This window comes from Humulus lupulus, chromosome 6 (assembly GCF_963169125.1).
Source record: "Humulus lupulus chromosome 6, drHumLupu1.1, whole genome shotgun sequence".
NCBI lineage: Eukaryota > Viridiplantae > Streptophyta > Magnoliopsida > Rosales > Cannabaceae > Humulus > Humulus lupulus.
Window position 1 is genome coordinate 22051146 of NC_084798.1, and position 20788 is coordinate 22071933.

Below are 20788 nucleotides of genomic sequence, written 5' to 3' on the forward strand. Positions count from 1 at the left end.
TAATTGGTTAATGTGTGAATTTATTGATTTAATGCATGATTACATGATAAGCATGCTTGTATGATTATATGCATATAAATGTGCTTAAATGTTATACTTGTGAAAACCACATTATTATGTGGGTAAATCTGCAGTAGGCGACTTGAGGCGATCTTAGGGAGCTATATAGCGGGAAAGTCACAACGGGGCTTAATATTTGACTTTGGACAAGTCAAGGGGTATTTCAGGTATCGGGTGGTTATTTAGATTACCGGGTTATGAAAATTAATAATTGGAGATATATTTGTGGTTAGAAAGTTTAGGTGGGAATATTGGGCAATTTTACCATTTTTCCCTTGGGGACTTTTCCGGTACCCCGAGCCTTGGGATTAACTTAAATGCTTAAGGATAGACTTAAGAAGATTTTAGAAAACTGTGGAATATAGCAAACCGACCCTCTCTTCTTTTCTCTCTTTCTCTCCCAAAGAAAAACACAGAAACTTAGTGGTCTTGGCTGGAATTCTAAGAATTGAAGTTGGAGTTTAGAGGATTAGCTCAAGGGTTATCAAAGGAACTTAATCAAGGTTGAGGTAAGCATTGGATTCCATTTTCTGTGGTTAAAATTCTGTGTTTTTGGGTGTGTTCTTAGAGGTTTTGGGTTTTTGGATTTGAAGTTTAAATTGAGGCTGGAACCTTGGAAGTTAGGCCAGAAAACTCTTGGAGGATTGGTTCTGCAGCTGAGGTAAGCTCTAATTAAAGGTTTAAAGGTTGAGTTATAGTGTGTTCCATGGCTGGGTTTTGAGTTCTTGAGTTAGAAAGTTTCAGTGATTGAAGTGGGTTTCTAGTCTAGTTTTTAGCTGGGTTGTGTTGCTGGAATCTTGTGGGAAGTTTTTCGATAATTGAGTTGTGGAATTGGGGTACTTTTGAGTGAGTTTGCATGAGGTTTGAGAGTCCAAAATGGAAGTTTTTCTGGGTTCGAAGGGGTTGGGCCGCGGCATAGTTCTTGGTGAGCCGCGACCCTTCGAAGCTGATGGGTGCTGAGGAAGGAGGGCGGGCCGCGGCCCTTACCTATTTTTGTGCATTGGGAGGCCTCTGGTTGGGGCCATGCCATGGCATGGGTGGCTAATGTCGTGGCCCTTAAGGGATTTTGGAATTTTGAGATTCTAGGCTTGGGAATTTAACCTAGGGTGCTCGGGATTGAATCTTTTACCATGTTTGGTGAAGCTCAATGTACCGGAGACTAGAACTTTGTCTAGAAGCTCATTTAAGATTTTTTGATGGTATCATTTATCTTGGTTGTGACTAGGTGCTAAGCTAGGGCTCAGGGATCGTATCGCGCTCAAGGAGCATCGCTTGTAACTAGTTCACTTGGAAGCCAAAGGAAAGAAAACTGCACCTGGTTGTGTATTTGTAATGGGACTAAGGGTTCCCTAATATGTATGCATTGAAAAGGATTGTATTATGCCATGTAAATAGTCAACTAACGGCCTAAGAGTACTAAAGATTACATTTGCGCACAGGGCGTGGCTCGGCCACTAGTAGCCGAGGACAACTTATTATGCACTGAGCTCGGTTTAAGTGGGCTGGAGTTAGTGGGGTAAACAGAGGGTGCGTCCTAAGGTGTCGGCCCTAGTTATCATGTGATTTGACTGTTATTAATGATTGGTTGCATCTTTGATTATGATTACATACTCTGTGATTAATGTGGAATGTTAAGTGGTTGATCATGCTTGATTAATTATTCTCTTGATATGATTGTTGAGATGTGTAATATGTTTTCTTGCTGGGCCTTGGCTCACGGGTGCTACGTGGTGCAGGTAAAGGCAAGGGCAAACTTGATCAGCCCTGACTTGGAGAGCTCTGTGAGCGGAATGTACATGACCAGCTGCTCAGCTGCCACGGTTGAGAGGATAACAAGAACAGAAAAGCTATAAATGTCTGTTTTGCCTTAAAGTGGCTGATGGTAGTCTGTATTTTGGAAATTTTGTAAACTAACCTTTAATCACTGTTTCTTTTTGGGATCCCATATGTAAATTTGTTTAAGTATATGAAATGTATCTTTTGAGACCAAAACCATTTTATCATTAGCACATTTATGGTTTAGTGACACGTTTTGACTAAATGACATTATTAGCAAGTATTGCACCTTCATAAGTACACAATGTAGCAGTCCTGGCTATCCAGCGTTACAAGTGATCCAGTCACTCATTTGTGAAGGGTGCAGAACCCACATTAGTAACTTACACATCTGTTACTCATTTGTTTGGGGCTATAAGCTCTGTATGATTATCATGATCATCGTTTTATATTATATACATGCAGTAATGAGTTTTCTTGCTGAGACTTGGCATATAGGTGCTATGTGGTGCAGGTAAAGGGAAAAAAAATCTCACCCAACCTTGAGTGGAGAGCTTAGGTGGTGATGTGTACATATGCAGCCGCTTAACCACCACAACCAACGAGTTTCTCGGAGGAACTAGGGGGTTTATCCTATTTTTGCCGCTTAGGTCGGCGGGTTGTAAATTTGATATTGTAATGACCATTTTGGATTATAAATAACTTGTAAACGTTTTTTATGGGCCTGATTAGTGCTCAAAAATATCATTTTATTAGTATTAAAGTGTAAAATTAAATAAGTTTTAATTAATATTTTCATGGATTTATTGTAATATATTTTATATCGGAAAATATTAATTTTAATTTATTTTGTGTTCAATTTCGGGAAATAAAATGTATTTTGACACAAAGAAAAATAATGAAGAAAGAAAGAATTATAATTGAAGAAATTATGAAGAAGTGGCATTTTTGAAGGAGAACTAGGCCCAAAACCAAGCCCAAATAGCCTAGGCCAGAGCCAACAGTTGCTCCCCACGCTGCCACATGGTAGCCTGCCACTCGCCCAGTCAAGCCATCCAAGCCGATCCAAGCCGCCACCAGCCGAGCCACGCCTGACACAAGCCGAGCCTGACGTCGCCTGACGTGCTGCCACCACCTGATGTAGCGGGTCCCATCCGCTTGACGCACGCTGCCTGCCAGCCAACCACAATGCGCCACGTGGCCTCCTTGTCCCCCACTCCACCAGCAACCATTTTTCAAAACCCAATTAACGAATGCCACGTGTTCCACTTGTCCCTTTTTCCATCATATTTTGAAGCCACTTTGTCCACTTCCTAATGCACAAAAATACACATTTTGGGTCCTATTTCCACTATAAATAGAGGACCAAATGTAGGGAAAAAATCATCAAATTGTAGAGTGGGAAAAATACACTTTGTTATTTTGTTTCTTTTCTTATTTCTAGTTTAATTTTGCTTGTTTTAGGTGACAAAAATGAGTGAATTATTTTAGAAATATTGGTGAGGTTAGAGTGTAGTTGTTGTACTTTTCATTCTCAATACTGTTATTGATTCTTCTTATGCTTCATTTCCATATCTCATTAATTATTTTGTTTCTCATCTTCTAATTTCTTTTCTAAAATTATTCAGCATCTTTTACATAAGTTCAGTCGTGCTTTTCTTATGTAACTTAGATTGTTAATTTATTTTAGTATATTTGTTATATTGTATGTCTTTTATTGCATTCTGCCAGTAGTATTTTGTCGCTCTTGGATATATAATATGATATGCTATGAAATTAGGAGTTAGATTCAATGTAATCTAGATTATTTAATTTGTGTTTTTATCATATACATCTTCCAATTGCAATTAATGGTGTAGAATTGCAACTGTGTTTTGAATTAATATCAATATTAGAATAGGTTTTACAGCACTGCATCTCTACCTTGCCATGCTCTTTATCTGATTGCTTTCTTTAATCTATCATTTTAATTTCACAAAATCCATCTATTTAATTCTATTTTATTTTTATCTTTTATTTACTAATCTAATCTTTAGTTGTGTTTGCCTCTCTGTGGATACGACATAGCTCTATTACTACTGCGACCACTTAGGAGTTTATTGGGCGACATAGCCCTGATATCGCCCAATAAACAGTTTTATGTAATAAATAAAATATATCATTTCCTTTTTTATTGGTTTTCACCTTAGCCTATTAATAACACATAGATGCACGTTTATAACCAATGAACTCGATTAGCAAGTTAGGCACGATTCAAAGTTCACAGTAATGGTCTTGGAGTAACCAGGGCGTTACAACTTGGTATCAGAGTGTGCCAAGGTTTAGGGTTCCTGTAGACTGGCTAGGCATCTACACTCACCACTGAAGACAAGTTCCACTCATTGTTTGGTAACTATTTATGTAGTTATATATTTAACTGCTTAAATATAGTATAAATGCATTTGCGTATCGATTTTACATAACAATCACTGCCTGCGTATAGAAATGCTGGGATAGCAGTGGGTAATGTCGGAGGAATAGGAGTTGCTGAACGAGTTGCACCAGTTCAACAATCAATGCAAAGAAGTTTGAGGGACTATGTGCTACCTACTGTAACGGGGGCACAGTCATGCATTAGACCTCCAACGGTTAAGGCTAATAGTTTTGAAATTAAGCCTGCTATTTTACAAATGGTACAATCATCAGTTCAGTTTGGGGGATCACCAACAGAAGACCCAAATTTACATTTGGCTAATTTCCTAGAGCTCTGCGCCACATTCGAGATGAACGGAGTGACAAATGATGCAGTGAGGTTAAGACTTTTCCCGTTTTCATTGAGGGACCGAGCAAAGAGTTGGCTTATTTCTCTGGAAGCCAATTCTATCACAACATGGGAGGAGCTAACTCATAAATTTTTAGCAAAATTTTTCCCACCATCGCTGTCTGCAAGGTATAGAGGTGAAATCAACAATTTTCATCAAAAAGATGGTGAATCGTTGTATGAAGCATGGGAGAGGTTCAAGGAGCTGCTAAGAAAATGTCCCCATCATGGAATCGAAAAATGGATGTTACTCCATATTTTTTACAATGGTTTGTGTGGTACCACTCGCACAATCATAGATGCAGCGTTTGGAGGAGCGTTCATGAGTAAGAGCGCTAATGAAGCTTATGATCTGTTGGAAGAAATGGCTATGAATAACTATCAATGGCCATCAGAAAGAGAAACCACTAAGAAGGTGTCTGGAGTGCATGAATTGGATGCCATCTCAATGTTGTCCGCTCAAGTGGCAACATTAACCAAACAGTTACAACAGAACAACATTCAAGCTCAAGCTCCAGTTATGCAGATGCAGATTATATGTGAGTTATGTGGGGGACCTCATTTATTTGAACAATGCACAATGAGGGATCCTAACAGTATGCCTCTGGAGCAAGTGCAAACAATAGGCAAGTTTAAAAGGCCCTCAAATAACTCATACTCAATGAACTATAATCAAGGGTGGAGGAATCACCCTAATTTCTCATGGACAAGTGGTCAAGGTAGTCAGCAGTAGTTTCAGCAGAGCCAACCTCAGTTCTCAAGGCCTCCTCCTGGATTTTATCAATCACAAAATAGACCACCACAACAGCAAATACCTGTGAGGCAACCTGAAGCACAACCTGATGTACTTAATCAATTTATGACAGAAACGAGGGCATCTATTCGAAGCTTGGAAACTCAGATTGGACAGTTGGCCACGTTAATGGCAAACCGAGCTCAAGGGAACTTGCCAAGCACTACTGAAGTGAATCCAAAGGGAAATCTTAATGAACAGTGTCAAGCTATTACCTTGAGGAGCGGAAGAGTGTATGAGGGACCAAGTATAGAGAACAAAGTTGAGCAGAAGCAGGATCAACAGGCACCTATCACAGAGAACAAGCAGAAAATGGGTAAAGTTGAAGAAGAGGCTAATGAGAACCTTGAGAAAAAGCAGCCAGAAATAAGCATAGATCACCATATAAAGATCCCATATCCTCAGAGGCTTCAAAAGAATAAGCTTGACAAGCAATTTTCTAAATTTTTGGATATCTTTCGAAAGCTACACATCAACATTCCTTTTGCCGAAGCACTTGAACAAATGCCGAGTTATGTGAAGTTTATGAAAGAAATTTTGACGAAGAAAAGGAAACTAGAGAATTATGAGACAGTGGCACTTACTGAGGAGTGTAGTGCGATACTTCAAAAGAAGCTACCTCCTAAGCTTAAAGATCTGGGTAGTTACAACATTCCATGCTCTATAGGGGGTTCAATGGTGACAAAGGCTTTATGTGATTTAGGGGCTAGCATAAATATAATGCCTCTATCTATTTTTTGAAAGTTAAAATTGGGAGAAGCTCGACCTACTACCGTGTCTTTGCAAATGGCGGATCGATCACTGGCTCATCCGAGGGGGATCATAAAAGATGTGTTAGCAAAGGTCGATAAATTCATCTTTCCTGCAGATTTTATTATTCGTGATATGGACGAAGATGAAAATATTCCAATTATTCTTGGAATGCCATTTTTAGCAACTGGTAGGGCCTTGATAGATGTGCAAAAAGGCGAGTTGAAGTTGCGAGTGCAAAAAGAAGAGGTAACATTTAATGTTTTTGCAGCAACGGAGGTTCCAAATTGTTGTAGAGTTGATGTGGTGGAAAGTAAGGGTGATAAGTTGAATTTTACTAAGAAGAAATCTATGGTTGAAGGTGGCAAGCGAACATTTCATCATAAAGTGAAAAAGATCTTTTGTGAGAAAGTTCGATTGTTTCATGAGCGGTGGAAAGTTCCAAAAATGTGCAATATCAAGAAACGGGCGTCTTCTCATGATATTATGGCTCTTAAGGACATGAGGGGTGGTTTGGATCCGAGTTGAATTTAAGAAAGTACTCAGCGTCCGGCTAAATGATGTTAACGACAGCGCCCTTGAGAGGCATCTCAAGTTTATGTTTTCGTTTTCGTTTTTATTTTTATTTTTTTATTTTTATTTTTATTCTATTTTAGTTGAACAATTCTATTTTACTTTTGTTTAGTTTTTTTAATAGTTTATGTAATTAGAACAGTGAAAAACGTGAAAAAAATAGCAATAAAATAGCACAAAAGTTGAATTAGAGCCGCAGCTCTAGGGAAGTCAGAGAGCAAGTGATGAGAAAAGTTAGAATTGAAGTCGCAGCTCTATATACTAGCGCCGTGGCACCAATTGGGCCCAGAAACTAGGGGTGAACATCGGTCGGTTTGGGCGGTTTTTTCACAACAAAAAATCCAAAATTCGGTTTTCGGTTCGGATTGGTGCAATCCAAAAACCGACCGAACCAAACCAGTTTGAAAAAAAACCGACCGTTTTGGACCGCGGTTTGGTCGGTTAAACTGACCAAACCGAATTGATTATTGTTTTTTTTTTTAAGTTTTAGTTAAAAAATTAAAAATTTTGGATTGTTGGAATTCATTTTTGTGCTTTTTTAAAACATAAATATATATAACATAATTACTTTTACAAATTTTAAAGTTTGAAACATAATTAAAAGTCCATAATTAAAAATACAAAATTTAAAAATTTTAATAATTAATAATTATATAATATTATATTATTATTTTATTATGTTCGGTCGGTTTCGGTTTTATTGGCCGGTTCACCCAAAATTTCAAAACCGACCGTACAGTGGCGGTTTGCACCGTCGGCGGTTTTTTCTGTTTTTGGTTTAAACGGTTTTGGTTTTTTCGGTTTTCAGTAGGTCGGTGTACACGATTTTTTCAGTTTTTCGAATTTTATGCTCAGCCCTACCAGAAACGCAATTTAAGGGTTTCCATGAGAATTTTTTTTAGCACGACTCCCACTCCACCGCCTCCTCCCTTTTAATTTTTTTCTATGGAGTCTCAGGTAAGTCTCTTCTTTCTATTTGAGTTTAACATTGGGGACAATGTTAGTCTTAAGTTTGGGGGAAGGGATTTATTTTTAGCTTTGCTGTTATTTGTTGTTTTTTTCTTTCTTTCAAGTTTAGTATTAGTTGTTATTGTGTTTGAGTCTAGTTTTCATGGGGTTGTTAGAGTGTAAACCAAGTTGATAATTTGTAGCCGATGAGATTGAATGATTGCTATGTTGTATAATCCAAAGGAAGAGTTGTGCATATATAAAAAATATGTGTGCTTGATTGAAATACTTTATCACTTCACTGTGGTTAATTGGATACTTGTTTGAACTATTGCTCATAGTTGTAAATGAGGGAATTGAACTTTGTATATGCATGTTGAATTTGGATTGTGGATTGTACAAGGTGAAATTTTTCTCGAACTTGCTTGCTTGTTATTTGAGACGAAATCCTAAACAATACACACTTAAGAAGAGGATATAGGCCATCTTTGGAACGTTTGAGCCTTTCAAGCTAACCCTTATATATTTTTATCCCTAGTAACCCTATTTGAGCCTTAAAATTGACCTTTTTTCATTGCTTAACACATGTTTTGAGCCTATACTTGTATCCGTATATTCATTATTCCCTTTGTCCTATACCATGAGCATAAAACATATCTTTTGATTGGAAGGGGGAGTGGGTGTTTAAGGGACATATGTAGAAATATGTGGTTACTCAGTGCAAATAAAAAAAAGATTGAAAAAGAAAGAAACAAAAGAAGAAAAGAAACTACAAATTCATAATAAACTACATTCCTTAAGTTATTTACTGAAAAAATCTAAGTTTGGGGGAATGTAGTTTGAAAAAAAATGTGATGAATAAATAGTCAACTCTTCTCAATCTTGAAAAAAAAAAAAAGAGTAACAATGGGATGTGAAGTTGAGTTAAAGGGATAGGTTGTTTGGTTTGAATGCTTATGGTATATTTGAGCCTAAAATGTCTTCTTATCCACCTTTACCTAAGCCATCTATTACAAGCTTTGTGAAGTCCTATTGATTTTTAAGTGTGTATTTGTTTACATTAGTGGAGAATAGTAAGAATAGCAAGCATATGGAATAACCATGTTGAGTGGATTGATGGTGAGAATTTGGCATGAATAGAATGGTTCAATTCTTTACATTTATTGGTTATGGGTGAATGAGCATGAGTATCGATGAATTACAATGAATAGGTGAAGTATTTTTATTGAAATTCTGGATTAATTTTTGAAGTGGCACATTACTTTTCTTTAGAATTATATGCATATGGTATTCATGATTTTTGAGGCTATTTTAATGGTTGTCAATTTGGTTTGTTTAGGTTTTATCGAGTCTTAGTTGTGTTCTTTACTTGAGGGCGAGTAAAGGATAAGTTTGGGGGAATTTGTTAGGACTAGTTTTGGTATGTTTTTATGGCGTGTTTTAAGATGAAATTTTAGTATTTTATTTGGTTTTGTGCGATATTATGCCGGTGTTTATTGTGTTTTCAGGATTAAGTGTTGTTATGAAGGAAATAGCTTGAAATTGGAGGAAAAGTGCTTAATTCTTGAAGAAACGGTGTTAAACGGACTAAGGAATGGAAACTAGGCGAAATCGGGGGCTCAAATTATTGATTTGGCGAAAAAGTGGAATTAGAGCTGCAGCTCTATGGTGTAGAGCCGCAGCCCTAAGAGTTTCAGAGAAGAGAAAAAAAATCTGTCAGCATTAGAGCTGAGGCTCTATTAAAATCTGAATTAGAGCTGCGGCTCTATCAAGTAAAGCTGCGACGCTACAAGAAGTCAGAGAGGAATTCCGGATCGCGAAATGTACTAGAGCTGCGGCTCTATCACATGGAGCCGCGGCGCCAGTCCGTACGGAAGCCGAAGTTAGGGCATTTTTCAAGGGCAATTTTGTCCTTTCGCACATAATTAATTAGGGATTATAAAAGCTTTCTTAATGACGTTTTTAAGAAGAGATTAACCCTAGGAGACGACTAGAGGCACATTGTGGATGATTGCAAGTGGAGTCGAAGAATTCATCACAGTTTTCTTCTTTTCTACTTTGAATTTCTGTATTTTGGATGCTTTTTATTTCTTCTATGGCTATTATGAATTTGATCATGAACTAAACTATTTTTCTAGGGTGTTAATGGATTCTCCTGAACCTTTATTTTAAATTAATGCAAGTTTTATGATTTCAATTTTATCTTGTGATTTATTCAATTTGACTCTAATGCTTGTGAATGATTTATCACCATTGACATGAAATATATGATTTTGATTCAAAATCTGAGAAGTGAGAATTGAATATGCTATAATTGAATTAACATAGATTTCATATTAGGACGAGAGTACCTGTGTGGTCTGTGTAGTTTTAGGGTTGTTAATCTTAATGCCTATCTTATGTTTATTTATCACAGAGATGCAGAAAATTTGCATAGGATTGAGACTTATATATCCTAGTACGAATATAAGTTATTATTGTTGACCTGCTATCACAAGAGAAAAATTGAATAGTAAGATTTGTGTTAATGAGAATTAAAGAGGATGGTTGATGAAATTGATTGCCCTAGTTTTTAATCCATTGAATTTTCTTAACGTTGTTTATTTTCAGTTCTTTTAATTTTAGATTTTTTATTTTACAATTTTAGTTAATTCTTGAGACTCAATTATCGTAAGCCAGATAGAAATAGAAATTAAGTTTTGGTACTTAATATACAGTTCTCGTGGGAACGATCTCACTTACTCTTTATTACTTGTTACGATTACGTGCACTTGTGTATCAATTTTACACAACAATCACTGCCTGACTGGCCATATTGACTATTGCAGTAAGGTTTAAGTTGATAAGAATGATTCCAGGACAGACAGATTCATCATCTGGCCAGGGTGATCAAGGCCAGAATAATAATCAAGGTCAAGAGAATGACCAGAATCATATTCCACAGCCATCTCCTGAGAACTGGCAGCAATTATTTAATGATCTGCAGGCTACAGTATTGAGGCGAGGAGAAGAATTCTGCCTCCTGAGACAACAGCAGGTTCCTGCAGTAGCCAGTGTACCTGAGGCACCTCCTGTATCGGTGCCATCAGTTGAGTAGCTACAAGAGGTTGGTAATAAATGGGAGCCTCTCTATGAAAGGTTCAGAAAGCAGCAACCTCCAGTATTTGAGGGCGGTGCAGATCCTGCTAAAGCTGAGCAATGGATGAGCATGATTACCACCATCCTGGATTTCATGAGGGTGACTGGTAATGAGAGAGTGGCCTGTGCCTCGTATATGTTTCGGGAAGATGCCCGAATTTGGTGGGAAGTTATATCCCAGACCAGAAACATCAATGCCCTGAGTTGGGAAGAGTTTCAGACTCTGTTCAACGAGAAGTACTACAATGATGCCATCAGGGCGGCAAAAGCTGAAGAATTTATTAGATTCCTTTAGGGGATTTTATCAGGGACTGAGTATGGCCTATAGTTTGATCGATTGAAAAAGTTTGTCATGGAGCTGGTACCCACTGACGGGACCAGAAGGGAGAGGCTTCTCTAGGGACTACATGCTAGATTAACCCGAGATGTTCGCATTACCACGGTGGCTGGGGTTACTACCTATGCGCAGGTGGTTGAGAAGGCACTTACTCCCATGATTGCAGAGAACAAGATCTGGTGAGGCAATGCATCCAGAAAAGAGTTTAGGAGGACAGGTTCTCCATTTGTGGGTTCTGGTAGGGGTGGAGGCCCAAGTGATCAGAAGAGGAAGACTCCTGACACCTTCCCAGCTCTAGGTCCTGACAGGCGACCTCATGGTAATTCAATGGGTCGCTAGAGTGGTAGTGAGGCCTGGAAGATTTATCCTGAATGCCCTAGGTGCAAGAGGCGTCACTTGGGAGAGTGTAGGGCAAGGACCTGCTTTTTATGTGGAGCACTGGGTCATCTCATGAAAGACTACCCTAAAGAAAGAAAGGAAGAACCCAGAAAAGGAGACAGCTCGACCCCAACTCGAGTGTTCTCATTGACACATGTAGAAGCTGAGGCTTCTTCCTCAGTTGTTACATGTCAGCTTCTTAGTGCCGGAACCCCTTATAAAGTTTTGATTGATTCTGGAGCTACACATTCTTTTGTTGCTAGTAGAATTATTGATAGACTGTGTAGACCATGTGATTATTATGATGTGGGGTTTGGAACTTTATTACCCACTAGGAGTTGGTAGTATCCAGGAGATGGATCAGATCTTTTCTAGTGACAGTGGAGGGCAGAGAGTGGTAAGTGGATTTGATAGAGTTAGTTATGACTGACTTCGATATGATTCTTGGTATGGATTGGTTAGTGAAGTATGGGGCAACCATTGATTGTAGAAGGAAGGGTGTCACCTTTGAGCTTGAAGGTGAGGATCCTTTTGTGTTTCTTGGTAGTGTGCATGGACCCCACATACCTATGATTTATGTTTTGAGGGCTAGAGATTTATTGCAAAGAGGTTGCATTGGATTATTAGCCAGTGTGGTTCACACCACTCAGGTTATACCAGTAAGACCAGAAAAGACCTGATTAGTATGTGAATTCCTGGATGTGTTTCCAGAAGATTTACCAGGGTTGCCACCACACAAAGAGATAGAACTGGCACCAGGGACGGAGCCAGTGTCTAGAGCACCTTACAGAATGGCCCCGGCTGAGTTAAAAGAATCAAAGGTACATTTGCAAGAGCTGTTGGATTTGGGTTTTATCAGACCTAGTTTCTCACCTTGGAGTGCGCCAGTTCTGTTTGTGAAGAAGAATGATGGTTCTCTGAGGATGTGTATTGATTACAGAGAACTGAATAAGTTAACAATTAAGAACAAGTATCCTTTGCCAAGGATAGATGATATGTTTGATCAATTGCATGGTAGGAAGGTATTCTCAAAGACCGTCCTTCGTTCTGGTTATCATCAGTTGAGGGTCAAGGAGGGAGACATACCAAAGATTGCTTTTCGTACTAGGTACGGGCATTATGAGTTCTTAGTCATGTCTTTTGGATTGACTAATGCCCCAGTTGTTTTTATGGATCTGATGAACAGAGTGTTCAAGGATTATCTAGACCCGTTTGTGATTGTCTTCATCGATGATATCCTGGTTTAATCCTAGTCAGAGTCAGAGCATGAACAACATTTGAGATTGGTTCTATAGAGACTGAGGGAACACAAATTGTTTGCAAAGTTCAAGAAATGTGAGTTCTGGTTATCTCAGGGATCTTTTCTTGGGCACATTGTCAATAAGGAGGGGAATAAGGTAGATCCAGCAAAGATCTAAACAGTCAGAGATTGGCCAAGGCCAAAGAATGCTTCTAAGGTTAGAAGTTTCCTTGGATTGGTAGGTTAATACAGGCGTTTTTTGGAAGGGTTCTCAAAGATTGCTACTTCATTGATTGAGCTGACACGCAAGAATCAGAAGTTTGTGTGGTCAGACAAGTGTGAGAACAACTTCCAGGAACTGAAGCAGAGATTGATTACAGCTCTGGCTCTGAGTCTTCCAACAGATCAGGAGAAATTTGTGATTTACTGCGATGCTTCACATCAAGGTTTTGGGCTATAAGCTCTATATGATTATCATGATCATCATTTGATATTATATACATGCAGTAATGAGTTTTCTTGCTAAGCCTTGGCTCATGGGTGCTATGTGGTGCAGGTAAAAGGAAAGAAAAACTCACCTAACCTTTAGTGGAGAGCTTAGGTGGTGATGTGTACAGATGCGACCGCTTGACCACCACGGCCAAGGAGTTTCTCAGAAGAAATAGGAAGTCTACCCTATTTTTGCCGCTTAGGTTGGCGGGTTGTAAATTTTATACTGTAATGACTATTTTGGATTGTAAATAACGTGTAAACATTTTTATGGGCACACAAACAGCTTTATGTTTTAAATAAAATATATAATTTCCTTTTTGATTGGTTTTTCACCTTAACTTATTAATAACACCTAGATGCACGTTTATAACTAAAGAACTCGATTAGCGAGTTAAGCACAGTTCAAAGTTCACAGTAACGGTCTTTGAGTAACCAGGGCGTTACAATCTTCTACCAAAAATTCATGAAATAAATATAATTTTTAAACAAAATAAATAAACTAATAAAAAATATGGGGGCATAAATATAAATAAGAATAAACTCTATTTCTTCCACTTGTTTAATGGATTCCAAAATGTCATAAATAGAAACGATAGAAAAGTCGCAACCAAATAAATAAAACATGATGATATGACACAAAAATTTTATATTTATATTAATTTAGTTTAAATTTGAGTTAATTTTGATGTTTTGAGTGGTATTTTAAATAATTTATTAGTCAAGATTATTTTATGATTTAGACAGGTATTCATTTATTTCAATTTTGAAATTTGAAGGAAAATGTTAATAATGTGTATAATGAAAGGTACAAATTGAATATTAACAAGATTTTTAAAAGAACAATATGCTAGTAATAAGCTGTCAAATTAGTACAAATAATTATATAATATTTTTTAATTATAATTTAATATCATGCATAACAACCATGTCCAATAATTATGTTTGGATTTGGCCAAATTTTAGTCGAGGTGCGTGAACAACAATAGATGAACAATACTAATAATTATTATGATAGACTGAAAATTTTATCCAAAAATAACACAAATTAAATAATTAATTATATAGAAATATATTTTAATAAAAAAAGTTGAGCAACGACACATTAATAAAAAATATATAAATTAAAATGTAAAATATAAAAAATTATGTCAATAAAATCAAATTAATATATACATAAATAAAAGGAGTATATGAATGTTTAAAATGACACGCCACATCTTATAATTTTTTTAGGTAAGTTTTGTTTGTGTCTTTAATAATTTATTTTGGTGTCTAGTCTCACTTATTATTTATACTATTTTATTTAAAAAAATATAAATGTAATTATTATAATTGATAATACTAATTACTAATCAACTAACATTACTTGTAGGTAAAATTTTGATTAGTATTTGAGGTAGGTGAAACAATTTTATCACGTCGCCTAATTTACAATGGAATAATACTTAATTAAATACTCTTTAATAGCATGATGTGTTATAAAATATATTGGTTAGGCACTCATTATTTATGACCACAATTAGACTTAGATTTTATATGCCTACACAAATTTATATATATTCATATTACATTATTATGTGATTTATATATATTCATTTTTGCTATATATATTTGTTTTTTTTAATATATAATTTACAAATTTAAATGATATAAAAAATATACTACAAAATTAAATATATAAATATAAATATAAATAATATGTTAAATATTAATATAAATTTGATAAACTCAACAAACAAATATATAACTATTAGGCAAGATTGAAATAAATCACGAAAAAATAATTTATATTTGGACAAATTAGAGTGAAAGAAAGATACTTTATTTATAATCTATAAGTATAACACCTACAATGATTTGTAAACCATGTGGGACTATAGAATTTTTTTAATAATTAATTAATAAAAAAATATTTTAATAAATGTTAAATAAAAAAATTAGAAAAAACCACAAATTATAAGAAGAAAAAAAGTAAATCATATATAGATGATTTTATGAAGCCACATCAACTCCTTATAGCTCATTTATATAAATATTTGTGAATAGTAAATCATATATAGATGTTTAAATATATTTATTTTAAAAAAATATATATGTACCACTAAATTTTCAGAGCTACATCTTTTATCGTTGATTTTATTAGTTTTTGTTAGATCACAATTCTTTTAATTAATTACTCTAATTTAAAACTAAATTATTTATTTATTTTTTATTCAAATATTGTGTATACTGATAAATATGAAATGCACAAAAATTGGTACATTACATGTAAATATTACATAGTGGGTATCCCATGATTTTTTACTTTGTGGACTCCACATTAAAAATAATATTTACAATAATAGGTGTTATAGTGCAAAATCAAGTTGTTGCTTTAAATTTTGAAATTCATTCATATAGATAGAGAGTTTGAATCTTCACCTCGTGATAAAATGCTGGCAAAAGATTCATTTGATATTTTATTTCATACGGTTTGCAAATATATATGCATATTAAAAACAATAATTAATTCTTATATGTGTTCAAGTTTATTTTACTTCTAATTGCACGTATCAGAGTCAAACAATTCCCAAAATGATTCTGTCTATGTAGTTAGTTTTTTGGACCAAAAATATAAATTATCATAAATTATTAATTAATGATCATAATTAGAAAAAGTTGAATAAAAAATGAGCAAAAAAATCAGAGAATAGATGAATTGGTTTGGAGATATTTTAAAGTATCACATCAACTTCTTGGGGCTCTCATATATATAAATATATATATATATATTCTAAATATCATTTAAAAAATTCAAATAAGTCAAATTAGAATTCAAATTATACATGATGTTAAGATATATTTTTGCAAATGTGTTTACGTTTAAATAAAAATCATAAATAATTTGAATAAATGTTTATTTCTATAACTATTATTATTATCAAACATAAATTAGAAAAAGTAAAATAAAAATGATTAAAAATAGAGAAAGAGTAGGATAAAAAAAAGTGAGAAATTATTTGTTTGTAATAGTTATTTTTATAGATATTAATAATCATATACATACAGTGACGGAGCCAGAAACTTAGCTCAATGAAAGCTTGAACTTTGAATAAATATTACTAATACGAGTAAAAATGAATGATAAATTTATATCGTATATGTGTTAAAAAAAATTGTTTGACAAATTAATATCTCTTCATTATATAATAAGTAAATGTATGCTCTATCATTTTTATTTATTTATATTAAACTAAAAAATTTAACTAGTATGCTATTCCTTCAAATATGTATACATACACATATAAAAATATACAAATAGATTGTTACTTACAAAAGTGTAAGTGGGCTTAAGTAGTTTAAGTGAGGGCTTTAAACGTGCAAGGAAAGTCATATATGTTTAGTAAAAAAGAAAAAGAAAAATTAACACATATATAATATAAGTATTTTTTTTTTAAATTTCAGTGAGGACTTAAGCCCCTTCTCAGCCCAAAGTGGCTCTGTCCCTGTATACATAGATATTGATATGAATTTTTATAGATATTTTTCCATTAATTAATAATCATAAATTAGAAAAAGTAGACTAAAAAAATGAGAAAATAAAGAGTTGTTTGGAAAAAATTTAGAGTGTCACTTCACCTATTATTACAATAGTTTTCCATATTATAAAAAAATTAATGAAAATATTAATAATAATAGCAAGAAGAATAATAATATTGTTTTTTTATATAGATATTTAATAATAGTGTTATTACTTTTTTATGGATATACACTACACAAATTAAATCTGTAAAATATAAATAATATATTAAATTTGATAAACAAAAAAATATATAATTATTTGGTATTTGGGCGAGATTGAATTAAATCAATTACCCATATAAGAAAAATAATACTAATGTTGGGACACATCGAAGTGATCCAAGAGTTCTTGTATAAAACACATGGTTTGTAAACCATGTGGGACTATAATGATTTTTTAATTGTTAATTAATGATTTCTTTTAATAAATATTAAATAAAAAATTAGAAAAAACCACAAAATAGAGAAAATAAAATATTAGAAGAAGATGGTGCCACCTCATCTTTTCAGTAGTTCTTTTGGTCAAACCATTATCATTTTCCACAATTCCCTGATACCGAACCTATATGTAGCCGAGTTCTGAAGCGTACCCAATCCTTCTTTGTATACCCATCTAAATCCCTACTGGTCAGCTTAGTTTCCATTCAGTCCAACTAAAGTATTCTAAATGATATTCCCTACAATCTATGGTTGTTTCTTAACAAATTAACTCCCACTCTGATTCATGTCAAGGCTTCCATATGACGAGCTCTATTGCTCTCACCACGAACCTCTCTATTACTTGTGCCCCAATTCCTCTTCCAAAAGTTTCTAATTCCTCTTAGTATTTCCAGCCCCTTGCAAAGTACATTGAGGCATATTCTCTATGTCTTAATCTTTCATGGGACATTCTCAACATCGAACTCTTTCAGCTCGTTATATAACCAAAAACGTGAACTATCCAGTTAATTGATCAGCTCCGAAGAACTAGCCTCGGGCTTCAAATGTAACAAAGAATTCCAGTATTCTATTCCCTTAACCATGGGAAATCCATCCTAACATATCGAATCATTCCATGTAGAAGTCGTGCCCTTACCTGACATTCCCCCATGTGGCATCTCCTGCTTTTAGTGCATAATAAATAACCTCATTGGTTCCCATCACTATCCTGACGACTATCTTATAAATCAGAGTCCCCTTCCTGACAAGACCAGAAGCAATAGAACTGTCCGGGGTTCTTCTGCTTCGATTACCGGGAATCTGTCCTTACTAAACTCCACCAATGGAAATACTGTCATTTGCATCTTCGGCACTCATGCTCTATACCTCATTTCACAGATCTCAAATAACATGGCCATCTCTGCTACCTAAATACAAATGATGATTTCTTACATCGGAGCGGCCCAAATGCTCTGGACTATTCCAAAGTTTAATCCTTAAATGGGTCATCATTTCCAGCTACATCCGCCTGTATCAATTTCTCAAAATGAATTACCCAACTCACAAAACATTGACATACACTGCTGTTACCTTATCATTCCAAATCAAGCTTATGAGCCTACCAGTCTCCGCAACTCAAACTATGTCTTTATAACATCTTTCATCAATTCACCATCTTAGTTCTTTCCAACCCATCATGCCAATGTATCGACCCGGGTACCATTTCCAGGCATCCTTCTGCCACAAACACTTAGCACAACCCCTTAGTCATGACCTCTCATCTTCATATAACCAAGGATGGAATTAGCTTTGCCCATCCACTGACCAATTCTTAGGCAACCCAAACTTTCCTCAAAACCAGAGGATAACGCCGTTTAGGCCTTCCATATAATACCCTTATCTGTCTATACGCTCACATTAAACCAACACTGGTAACCCACTGTCAAAGCATAAAAAGCAGCTCTTTCCCTAGAGAAGTCTGTTGTTTCTCCATCTAGTCTCAACTATTAAACCCCACAGCTTACTCACATTCTAGCGAACATCTGCTGCGGCTTTCAGGGGCAGATGGAGGTTTCCAACTCCAACTATCATCTGCAATCCCCCTATAAAACAACACCAAGTCCACTTAACCACTCTAGGCGCAAACAATTTGAGTTCATCCGCCACTGCTGACTAAACTCCTCAGCCCTAAGGTTCACACTCTGAACCTATCCACAGCCAGGTCCAAATAACCACAGTTATCATGCACACATAAAGCATATTAAACACAGATCCACAATACTATACATTTAGCTACCAAATTTTTATTACAACCAAGTATACTCACTCTTTATAATGCTTCCTACAAGCTAATAAACATATACGACATATGAATTCAATTCAGGCAGTTAACCACATACACTCAGTATGCAAACCATTATCCAAATATTCGTTCACATACAATAGCAATGCTAATCAGCACGCTTCAATCTCGTCACACAATAGTCAAGGGCCAGGCCTTATCAGTATCTCATGCTTCCTATTAATCATACAAATATCAGCATTCATAATCCTTTCCAATCATTTAAGCATATAATCATGTATACACAATTACCAAACCCTGAGTCGAGGTTGTCTTTCGCGGTGAATGTACATGTCCAGCCAGTCTTCAGGAACCATTAAACCTAGGACGCTCTGATACCAAGTTGTAATGCCCTGGATAACCAAGATCGTTACACTGTGTGTTTACAAAGGTGCAAGACTTGCTAATCAAGTTATTTGGTTAGAAAAGTGTTATTGAAACTATAATTGAACTAGGGTTAAAAGATTTCGGTCACAAAAGTTACATTTTCCATAATCAAACATTTTTTGTACACGGGATACCAAAAGTAATAACGTTTAAAAGACCGTTTACAAAATTTCAGGATATAAGTACAGCTACTAGCCACTCTAAGGGCAAAATAGACATTTAGGTTTTTCCCGTCTTGTACTATTCCTCGACCGTGGAGCCCCAAAGCTCTCTAACTCAGGATTGGTCCACTCTGCTCTTGCCTTTACCTACACCATGTAGCACCCGTGAGCCAAGGCCCAGCAAGAAACCAGATAACAGAGCATAGCCATTAAGCAATCAATTTACAAATCAACAGCTAAACAACCCATAAAGCATAGGTATATACTCAACAATCCATAATATTCAAACAATCAGGCATTCCGCATACCAAGCTCATCAATTAACATTAATAATCAATTCACATATTAATCAGGGTTGACGCCCTTAGGGCACACCCCCTATTTATCCCACTGACTCCGGCCCGCTTAAACCAAGCTTAGTGAATATTATGCTGTCCTCAGCTACTAGTGGCCGAGCCGCGCCCTGTGCGCAAATATTGATTCCGGCATTCTTAGGTCGTTTATCACATGTCACATGGCATAATACCATCTATGACATCATACAGATATAGGGAGCACTTAGTCCCATCATTAACACATAACCGGGTGCAGTTTCTTACCTTTGATTCCACTAGCTTTGTTCAATGAAATCAATCCTCAAGCACGATCCCATCCGAGCCCTTGCATACACTTAGTCACAGCCACAAATTAGAACCATACCAAACTTCAATTCCAAAACCTAGCCTTGGGACCAATCCTAAGCCCTCGGGAAGTCCTAATTCCACCAAACGGGGTGGTGGAATCAAACCCCGAGCCCCCGGGTGAAAACCCTAAGAAATAACCCAAAAATACTTTTCTGGAGACAGGGTAGCGCTACAGCGCTACAAAGATGGCGCTGTAGGGCCAAAAGCAGAGCCATAAAGCTCCCAGACCACTAGGCCTAGCGCTGTAGCGCCCAAAGGCTAGCGCTACAGCGCTAATCACAGCATAGCCAAACTCTAGTTTTCTTCCTTCGATTTTCCCCGAGCCAAACCTCTACAAAATCCTTCCAAGCTTCAACCAAACACCAAAACAAGCCTACCATAATCTATAACTCACCCCAAATGACCCAATCATATAAAAATATGAAGAAAATGCCATGATTGAGCTTGAAGC

At 35.8% G+C, this 20788-nt stretch overlaps 1 non-coding gene across 1 annotated transcript; it reads right to left on the reverse strand.

Moving 5' to 3' along the window:
- Window positions 1-4763: 4763 nt before the first annotated feature.
- On the reverse strand, window positions 4764-4870 carry LOC133787305 (small nucleolar RNA R71). Its single transcript, XR_009872334.1, has one exon. It is a non-coding gene; the product is annotated as a small nucleolar RNA R71 (small nucleolar RNA).
- Window positions 4871-20788: the final 15918 nt, after the last annotated feature.